The sequence below is a fragment of the Adiantum capillus-veneris genome, chromosome 28 (genome assembly GCF_014529385.1).
Source record: "Adiantum capillus-veneris isolate H3 chromosome 28, ASM1452938v2, whole genome shotgun sequence".
In the NCBI taxonomy this organism is placed as follows: domain Eukaryota; kingdom Viridiplantae; phylum Streptophyta; class Polypodiopsida; order Polypodiales; family Pteridaceae; genus Adiantum; species Adiantum capillus-veneris.
Window position 1 is genome coordinate 37916955 of NC_140958.1, and position 8967 is coordinate 37925921.

The following is an 8967-nucleotide window of genomic DNA, read 5'->3' on the forward strand; positions in this document are numbered from 1 at the left end:
CCTCTAGCCAACGGTGTGACATTGTGGCAATCGTCATGCTCAAGATCCAATCATTCGAGACTGGATCGTACCCCTCTGTCGACCTGTACTCTCTCTCTGAATGGCCTCGACGATGTAATTCTTTCTCTCATCATCTTGATCATCCAAAATCTCCATCATAAAGTGGCTAAACTGAATTGTACAAAGCTGTCAAATCCTCTATCGCATAGCCTTTTTGACCCTATCCATGACAATAGTCCCACCCTGGTCTTGTACACCTTACTAGGATCATGCTCATGTGATCCCCAAGGTGTACGTGGTGTGTCAATTGGTGAACTATCTACTGAAGACAGTGGTGGACGCTCTCTTGATGGTGTGGATGCATTGGTAGAACTGCTACCACAACAACCACCACCTCCAAAATGACGTTTATCTCGTCTTGAACAAGAACCAGCCCATCGGTGTAACTGTCACACTTGATTGAGTTGTAGGGCCGGTCGATGTACGGGACACACTTGTCCTAGGTGTAGGGCCGGTTGTACCAGTGTGTAAGCAACCTGCTCCGGTGTGAACTGTGACAAAAAGGAACCCATCTGCTCGGGTGACATGCTTACTGGAGTGACTAAAACCTAAAGTTAGGAGAGTATGTATCGTCATCATCGGCCATGGATACACATACAAAAATAACACAGATATAATACATTGGTTCACATATCCATTAAAGAACAACTTAAGAAATGTAAAGAACAAAAAAAAAAAGCTGCAACACAACTCGTTATATCTATTTAATGTTGTAAAATAATTAAAAAAGTCTTACAAAAGAGTTCCTAGAAAAAATCAATAGTTAATCTCTCATCTTCTATGAGAGCTAATGCACCAAAGATATCTATCTCAATCTGTACTTTTGTATCTTCGTCCTCAAACTCCACCTTTTCATCGTTCTCTACATCAATTTGCATGTCTGAGAGCTCATCTCTAGGTTCAAGCATCTGCTCACCAACTGACCTCTAGCTCAAAATACTCTATTACATCATCCGTTGGCCGTGCACGTTGGTCATGAAGCTCTTCGACCTCGACCTCCAATCCTTGACACACTTGCTTGGTTTATGGAGAAACTTGAATAAAATAGAGAAAGCATGGTTTAGACAAATCTTTTTCATCCTTTTCATTCTATAGTGGATCTATTGTGAACACAACTTGTTCACAATGCTGCAAAAGTATGAATATATCTAGTGCATCTGTTCACGCCCACCTGGAGTTCACTTGAATCAGTTCACTCTTATCTTTGTGCACATTTACGTTAGGGCCACTAGTAATAACTTTGAACCACTTGACAGCAAAGATAACACTACGAGAGGTTATGTGCACTTGTGACGCTTTTAGCGACGGAAATACATTGGGTTTTTATACTCCCCGACATCGCTAAGACTGTCACTAACTGTGTTGCCATCCGCGTCGCTATATGCATCGCTATATAGCAACGCAGGTAGCGACGGTTGTAGACTTCCTATAGCAACTCGCATAGCGACGTTGTAGATCCTTATATAGGACGCTTATAGCAATGCCCGCGAGTAAAAGTTTTTGGTTGAATGCCCTGCCACCCATCAACCATATTGAATATTTTAATAGTAGAGTAAACCTAAATGAATCTAAGATAAGCCGAGATTCACCTTTGAAAGAAAGTGCAAGGTATAGACCCAAAGTAGTCACCCACAAGAAAATATGACCATTAACTCCATCATGCATAGTATTGTTTGCAGAATAAAGTTACAAAACTGACAAAAGTAATTGGACCAAAGTAAATTGACGAAAGTAAATCAATGACAGTTATACACATCATAGGCAAAATCACTTGATTGTTAAGCTTTGCAAACACAATTGTCATTATTGAGAAAAGACATGGTTTTCCAATAGTTACAAAAAGACGTATACACGTCATCTCAATATACAATCTATGACAAAAGGAGACTAATGCTATCTGGCTACGGCTATGGCTATACCGATATCATCTAATCAGACGTCTCATCGCGTCCAAGCGGCATATCTGTCGGATTCTGCAGAAAAGAAATAAGACATACTTTCTGTAAGTATAAACATATAATTACAAAACAATTTATTTTCTTAGCTTATCATTAAAATACAACAAATGTAAAAGAGTAAAATGAATACTAACCATGCCACCGCAAGAACTCAGAATGTCCACAGGGCGTTTAAGCCCTTTCTGCCTGCGTACTTGCGCTCGTACGATGTGGGGTCACGTTTTGTCATCGACCACTATTCAAAACATACAAAGAATCCATTATGCTGAGAAATCGAAAAACACTTACAAAATCGGCCTCAAATGATGCCCACCCGCCACTCCCCAAGTGGTGCGAGCTCCCTGCCTCTACTCACGCTTTGGCTGCCTTCTTTTGTTGCTTCCACTTGTCAGGATTCTTGCGTGCTACTCGCTTTGCATTCTTCCAATCTTCTTTGGCCAGCCAATCTGGTCTATTCCACCCATGCTTTATTGCTTTTTGTACTTCAGAACGCTTGTGCTTGCAGTATTCGCACATTGGAACCTTCATCACGTCTTCTTTGAAGCGCTCATCCCGACTTGACATAGGAAACTCGTCATGCAGCATGCTGATGACTCTATCTTTTAATTCACTTGGCACTTAACTCCAAGTGTTTAGTATGTAGTGTCTAAACGCCTAAGAGCAAAGACCGTGCATGTGTGAGATCACCTTCTTGCCTTCGTCCTCCAAGATGATGTCGCCGTTGATGTCAACCGAGTACGGCAAGCCCTCTCGCCTGTGATGCGTGAACCTAGGTGTCTCCACAGGGATCTAGCGATGTCTCGATGGGGGTACGGACGTCAGGTGTCTCCACTAGAGTCTAGGCCCCGAAGCGAGGAGTCTCGATTGGGGTGACTCCCGGATGAGTAGCTAGTGATGTGTAGCCACGAACGACTGATAGCCGTGCAAAACCTGGTGTAGATGGCAATGTCGTGGTGGTTGGTGTGGGGGCAAGCAAAGAAGGGGAAGGTGAGGAGCCTCGTCAAATAGGAGGTGGTGTTGAGACATCGGTGGTTGCATCTCCACAGTAACTGCCGCCACCACCACTAGAGCGTCGGTGCCTAGATGAGTGTGAAGATCGTCTTGTTGACACGAAGCTTCGGAGTGTGATGAATGCTCCAAAACAGAGGGAGACGCTGAAGGAGTGGAATGACATGATGGTGCTCCAGAGAGATGACGTTCCTCGTACCACCTCCTCTGTTGGGGTGACAAAGAAAAAAGAAACTCGTCATCATCCATACCTGCATTAAACACACGAACATTTAATCTTAATATTGAATGGAGAAGAAAACATGGAAAATTTATAATCTATACTATAGATAATAGACAAAGGGATTCCTGTAGAGAGAGAGAGAGAGAGAGAGAGAGAGATGACTTATAAAGAGGGAGGGATTATTGTGTAGAGAGATTCCTGTGAAGTTCTTGTGAATTTGTCTCCCGTGTGCATTACGTATCTTGTAAAAGGATGAAACTTGTACTACAATGGAGACTGAGGCTGCAATTGCAAAAGAGGTCCTCCATCCCTACTTACAGATGTTGCTAGTCCCTCCACTAGATCTAGTGGAGGGATGAGCAACATCTATGAGCGGAGACAGATCACCTCCTTCACAATTGTAGCCTCAGTCTCCATCGCACTCGGGGCAGAGTGCCGTGTCGGTGTATCGGACTTTCATGACACACCAAGGAGTGTCCCTACTTGTGAGAACATACCTGGAGCATACCTGGAGTGGTAGCAATGATGATTAAACACAATTTAAAATTCTCAAGTATAGCATATAGACAGGAATGGACAAAAAGCCACGTGAATACAATATATATTAAAAAACAGAGCAAAATTGTTCAAATACAATGTTTATGGCTTTAAGAGGTCTCTCCCTCATCCTCGCATAGCTCAGCATAACTCCCTAGTCTATATAGAGCTCTCCATTTAGGCAAATGTCCGCCGTTTCATTTTGTAGATCTTCTGCATGCACCCCATAGAGAGTAGCAGCTTGATGCTCATCTGGCACCACCTCAGCGGCTTCTAACTAAGCATCTTCTTCGATCTCCTCCATTGATGTCACTGTGATTGGCACATGGTAGCCCTCATACGTTCATGCACTACGAGGGGCTACCTCTATGACGTACCACCAGTTTGATGCAGACTTTGTAGGATGAAATATCACCTGCCATCGCTCTAGACTCATGATAGCTCAAAACGCTTGGCGACAAATCAAGTCTAGGTGAGGAGAATCCTGGCGGTGGTTTCCTGAGTGATCTGGGTGGTGGCATTGTGTCTAAAGGAGGTAAGGCACTCCTACTCGAAGTAGGGCGCTGGGTCGGCCGAGGATCGTACGGCAATCCACAAGTCAAAAAGTAAAGCTCAGTGTCTGTGGTGCTCACGTAGCATCTGTCTTTAGGCTCGCCAACTAGTGTCACAACATCTGTGGATAGGCGTCTACTAGAAGTGCGACACTCTAATCGATATATGCGCTGAGCACTATCTATATAGATCACTTGAGGACATACCCGTTGTAATGTAACCTGCACAGGATGGTCGAAGGCCTCAAGGCAATCATCTGCGTGTACTAGCTCTGTCTCCTCTAGCCTAATCAAATGGTCGACCACATACGTGGCGCGATAGTCATCTCTAAATGTTCCATCCCACGTGTCGTCGGAAAAGACTCGCACAACCTGGAGGGTCTGTGTGGGGCCAAAGGAGGCGCGGCACTGGACAAAGAAATGTCCATATGTGTCTGTGCAAAAGGGTCGGCCTCTGTGCTCGCCTACAAGTGTGAGCAATGTGTACTCAGAGCACAAAGTAGTCATGGCCATCATATGTGCGCTCTCGGCGTGTGATAGGCCTCTAAACCTCGTCAACTCGTCGAATGTAGACTAAAATCAAAATCTGCACTAAATCGAGGTTTATGCGTACAATCGGACTCAAATCTGGCAAAACCTAACTTTCGGACGTATCTGCTCTAAATGTGTCTAATCGTATGTACATGTGCGCGAGCGTTGAGTATGTGGGTCGTGTGATGCGTGTGGAATATGTGTGAGAAGCAAAGAAAGAAAGAAAAAAAATCGTTTTTTTAATTTATTTATTTATTTTAAAAAAAAATTTAAAGGCCTTTTAAATTCGGATGCCCATGCAAATCAAATTTTGTTTTCTTGTGCTTTCACACTCTTTTTATTATCTTTGTTTACTTTGTTTCTCTCTCTCTCACCTAGATTCTTTTCTCACATGCCTTGTCTTTTGTTGACTTTACTCCCTTTCCACACACCTAAAAACAAACATGTATATGTGCTTGACCCCCCAACCCCCTTTGTTTGCTTGTGCACTACACTTTACACACACCCAAATTGAGGATGGCACACACCCCTCTTAAATGATGCACACAGCTAAATCAAGTAAGTACACACACACACACACCCAATTTAAGTAAATGCACACACACCTAAATCAAGTAAGTGCACACACACACACCTAAATCAAGTAAATGCACACACACACCCAATTTAAGTAAATGCGCACACACCTAAATCAAGTAAGTGCACACACACACCTAAATCAAGTAAATGCACACACTATTTTGAGAAGTGAGACCTATGCGCATGCAAAGCTAAAAATAGGTCGTGAAGTGCGTACACTCTCAATTTGGTGAAGATTTTTATGCAATTAACACTTCAAAATCACACCCAAAATCAATTTTTTATGCATTTTGCATCCAAATTAAGTCGATTTTTGCTTCTCTTTTTGTCTAATTTTGACTAAAAAATAGCATAATTAGCGATAGAATTAAGCAAAAGTAAGCATATACAATTGATCATCACACTTTGAACTTTGAAATTCATCCAATTTCACATCAATTTGCAATCAATTACAAGCCCAATCAAGTGTACACACACAAGCATAATCAAGCACTAATCACTAATCAATGCACACACATTCTACCAAAAATTGGGCAGCATTTCGGTGCAAAATTGGCAATGGAAAACCATAAACCATATCAACATCATGACCATAATCAAACAATCGTTTTGCATCAAACACATTAGCATCAAAATTGCCAAAAAACAAGCACCAATTTGTACACATTTGCCCTCACGTTGGCATACACTAGTACACATAGATTTGCACTGATTAAGTGCACCTAATCAATTCTCAAACCTGCACTTTAATTTCAGATTTTAAAGTGGGTTAATGCACTCACATTACAACAAGAATCGCGTCGATTTCTCCACTCCAATTGACGATTACACATGTGTGTGTGTGTGTGTGTGTGTGTGTGTGTGTGTGTGTGTGTGTGTGTGTGTGTGTGTGTGTGTGTGTGTGTGTGTGTGTGTAGGCAACCGCTTCATCGCATCTCCACCTACAAGCACCAATCACAAAGCATCATGTGTAGCATCATTTTTCTTCAAATCAAACACATCATCATGAAGGAAAAACATCGAATTAGAGATTCATTCATCTATAGCACCAAAAACACACAAGATTAGTGAGTAATTAGACATCAAAATTAGCATAAATCACCCATAATTACACACTTTCTAATCACTCAAATCATGCAAAATTGATGAAATTTCAACCCGTAAGAGTGATGCACAAGCTTCTAATTAGGCACATAAATATGTAAAAACTCCAATTGTTAGCAGATCAGTAGTAAATTAGTGATCAATTAGTGAAATTAAAGAGAAAACATGAAAATTACACACAATATTTTTAACAAAATCTTATCACAAATCAAACATTCACCATCACTAATACCTAATCCTAATGAAAATTAGAAACTCAAACCATCACACGGGTGATCCTCTAGCTTAGGCGCTCGATCCCCGGCAGCGGCGCTAATGTTGGCAGTCATAGCAGAGCGCACAACCCACCGACATAATGTCAATCCGGTGGATCGAAACCCGAACCCGGCTAGTGCATGGAGGCATGGATGCACCTAACGTGACGGAATGAGGACTCTAGGAAGAGGGGTAAAGCAAGAGAGGAGAAGAGGGAAAGCTGATGAAGCAAGATCTATGCACACACACTCTCAATCTACACTCTAACTCTCTAATCATGCAGACAATGGTGTATCCCTTTGCTCTAATCTCAAGCACACACACTCTAATCACATAATGAGAGAAATATATGCAGCCCACATACACACACACTCTAATCTAGCACACATGTGAAGCAATAATGCTCAAACAAGAGGGAACACTTGAGAGAGAAGAGAAGATTAACACTAATCATACACCATTAACACACATAAGCTTGAAAGACAAGAGAAAGTAGAGAGAACTTAGCTTCCATTAATCCCAATGACTACTACATATGATGTGGAAGATCCAAGCTCCATAGCCACTCCTCTTCTTCTTCTCCACACTCCCTCACACTCTCTTCTCTAAGAATGCCCTTTCACATCTTGTGAATTGACTTATATACAAGGGCTTTTAAAAATGGGCGGCCGGCCAAAAAATGTATAACATGTTGCAGGTATCTAGGCTCATCTAATCATCAATGTACAACTTGGAACCCACTGTGGAGCCCGTAAATACAAAAACTATATGCATACACATATGTGTACACACCAATGGAAGCATAATGCATGTCATTGACGCTCGCCCGTCAACAATCATCGTTATAGGACGCCAACGTTTCAATTGAGAACAGCAGATCTGTTTTGGGATGGGTTTGATAAGCCCTTTCTTTACACTTACCTCCAACGACCCTTCGACCATGGCTTTATTGGCCAATCTTGTGATTGGGGCCTTAAGATCATCCCAATATTCTCTATAGAATTCCACTGTCATCCCATCCCAACCATGGTTAGGGACTTTTCCTTGCCAAGGGCTTGCAATGCTAGTGAACATTCGTCTTTGGAGAATGCCTGTTCCAAGCAATTAGCTTCTGAGTGCGGAATTTCCTTCTTGACACTCTGCAGTAAGGTCCCTCTGGCTCCTTCCACTTCTTGGGATTGGATCTCTGGCCGTCCAAGGATTCGACTAAGATATCTCAACATCAGACCAGCCATCTCATCCTGGTTATGAACTACTGTCCCTTTCTGATCATAGAGCGAGCGGACGTGGCCCCGGCTCTTCTTGATTTTTAAAGCCCTAAAAAACTGCGTTTGATTGGAGGCTTCAGGTTGAAGGAAAGTCTCCCTTGAGAGAAGCCTTGCCTTTCTGATATCTTCTAACTGCTCATTAGCAAGGTTAGATTTGGCTTCGAGCCATCGTTTGTGCTCCTCCTCAGTAGCATGCCCATTGGATTTTGTGGAGGTAAGCAGCTGGACCTCCACTGTAAGATGCAGAAGGTGTACTTCCCCAGCTTTCTTGAATTGGGGGCCCGAGGTTTTGATTGCTTTCTGGATGCTCCAAGCAAAGAGGTCCCACGCATTGTGTTTGTTGAGGTCAACATCTTTTTTGAGCTTACCCAATGCTTTCTTAGTTAGATTCCTAAAAAGAGGGTCTTTGAATAGGTGTGCCCCTACTACTAACAGTTTTTTCTCACCTCTTGGGGTCTCCTCCTCCCCTTTATTCTTCTTAAAATGTATGTGCAGAGGAATGTGATCCGAAAGGCTTTTTGTTGGGACTACCTTCATCTCCATGAACGACGGTATCCAGTCAGCTTGGTGTGAGTAATAGCATCTGTCCAGCCTTGAGACAGTGCGGGCATACTGGAGGCTTGTGTAGGTGAACCCAAGCATGCTATTCCATGGGCTGACTTCCCATAAGTCGATCATCACCCAGTTTTCGCACAAACTTTGCCATTTAGACCTTTCTGAGCCAGCCAACATATGATCCTGTTCTATCCCTGCTCTTTTCAACCATATTGTAGTCGCCAACCAGCAACCACTCACCTTCAATAGGAGAATCTCTAAGATACATCCACCATTTAGCTCTTTCTTTTGCATTGCAAGGGCTGTACACATTTACAACAGTGAAGGGATGCCCTTCC

At 42.6% G+C, this 8967-nt stretch overlaps 1 long non-coding RNA gene across 2 annotated transcripts; it reads right to left on the bottom strand.

Annotated features, from left to right (window-relative positions):
• Positions 1 to 1826: 1826 nt before the first annotated feature.
• LOC147420301 (uncharacterized) lies at positions 1827 to 7402 on the bottom strand. 2 transcript variants are annotated; one of them, XR_015186943.1, is made up of 4 exons: positions 6230 to 7402; positions 2332 to 3277; positions 2153 to 2253; positions 1827 to 2033 (listed from the first exon to the last, which is right to left on the bottom strand). It is a non-coding gene; the product is annotated as an uncharacterized LOC147420301 (long non-coding RNA). The 2 variants fall into 2 exon arrangements; XR_015186942.1 differs by having other exon boundaries at positions 2153 to 3277.
• Positions 7403 to 8967: the final 1565 nt, after the last annotated feature.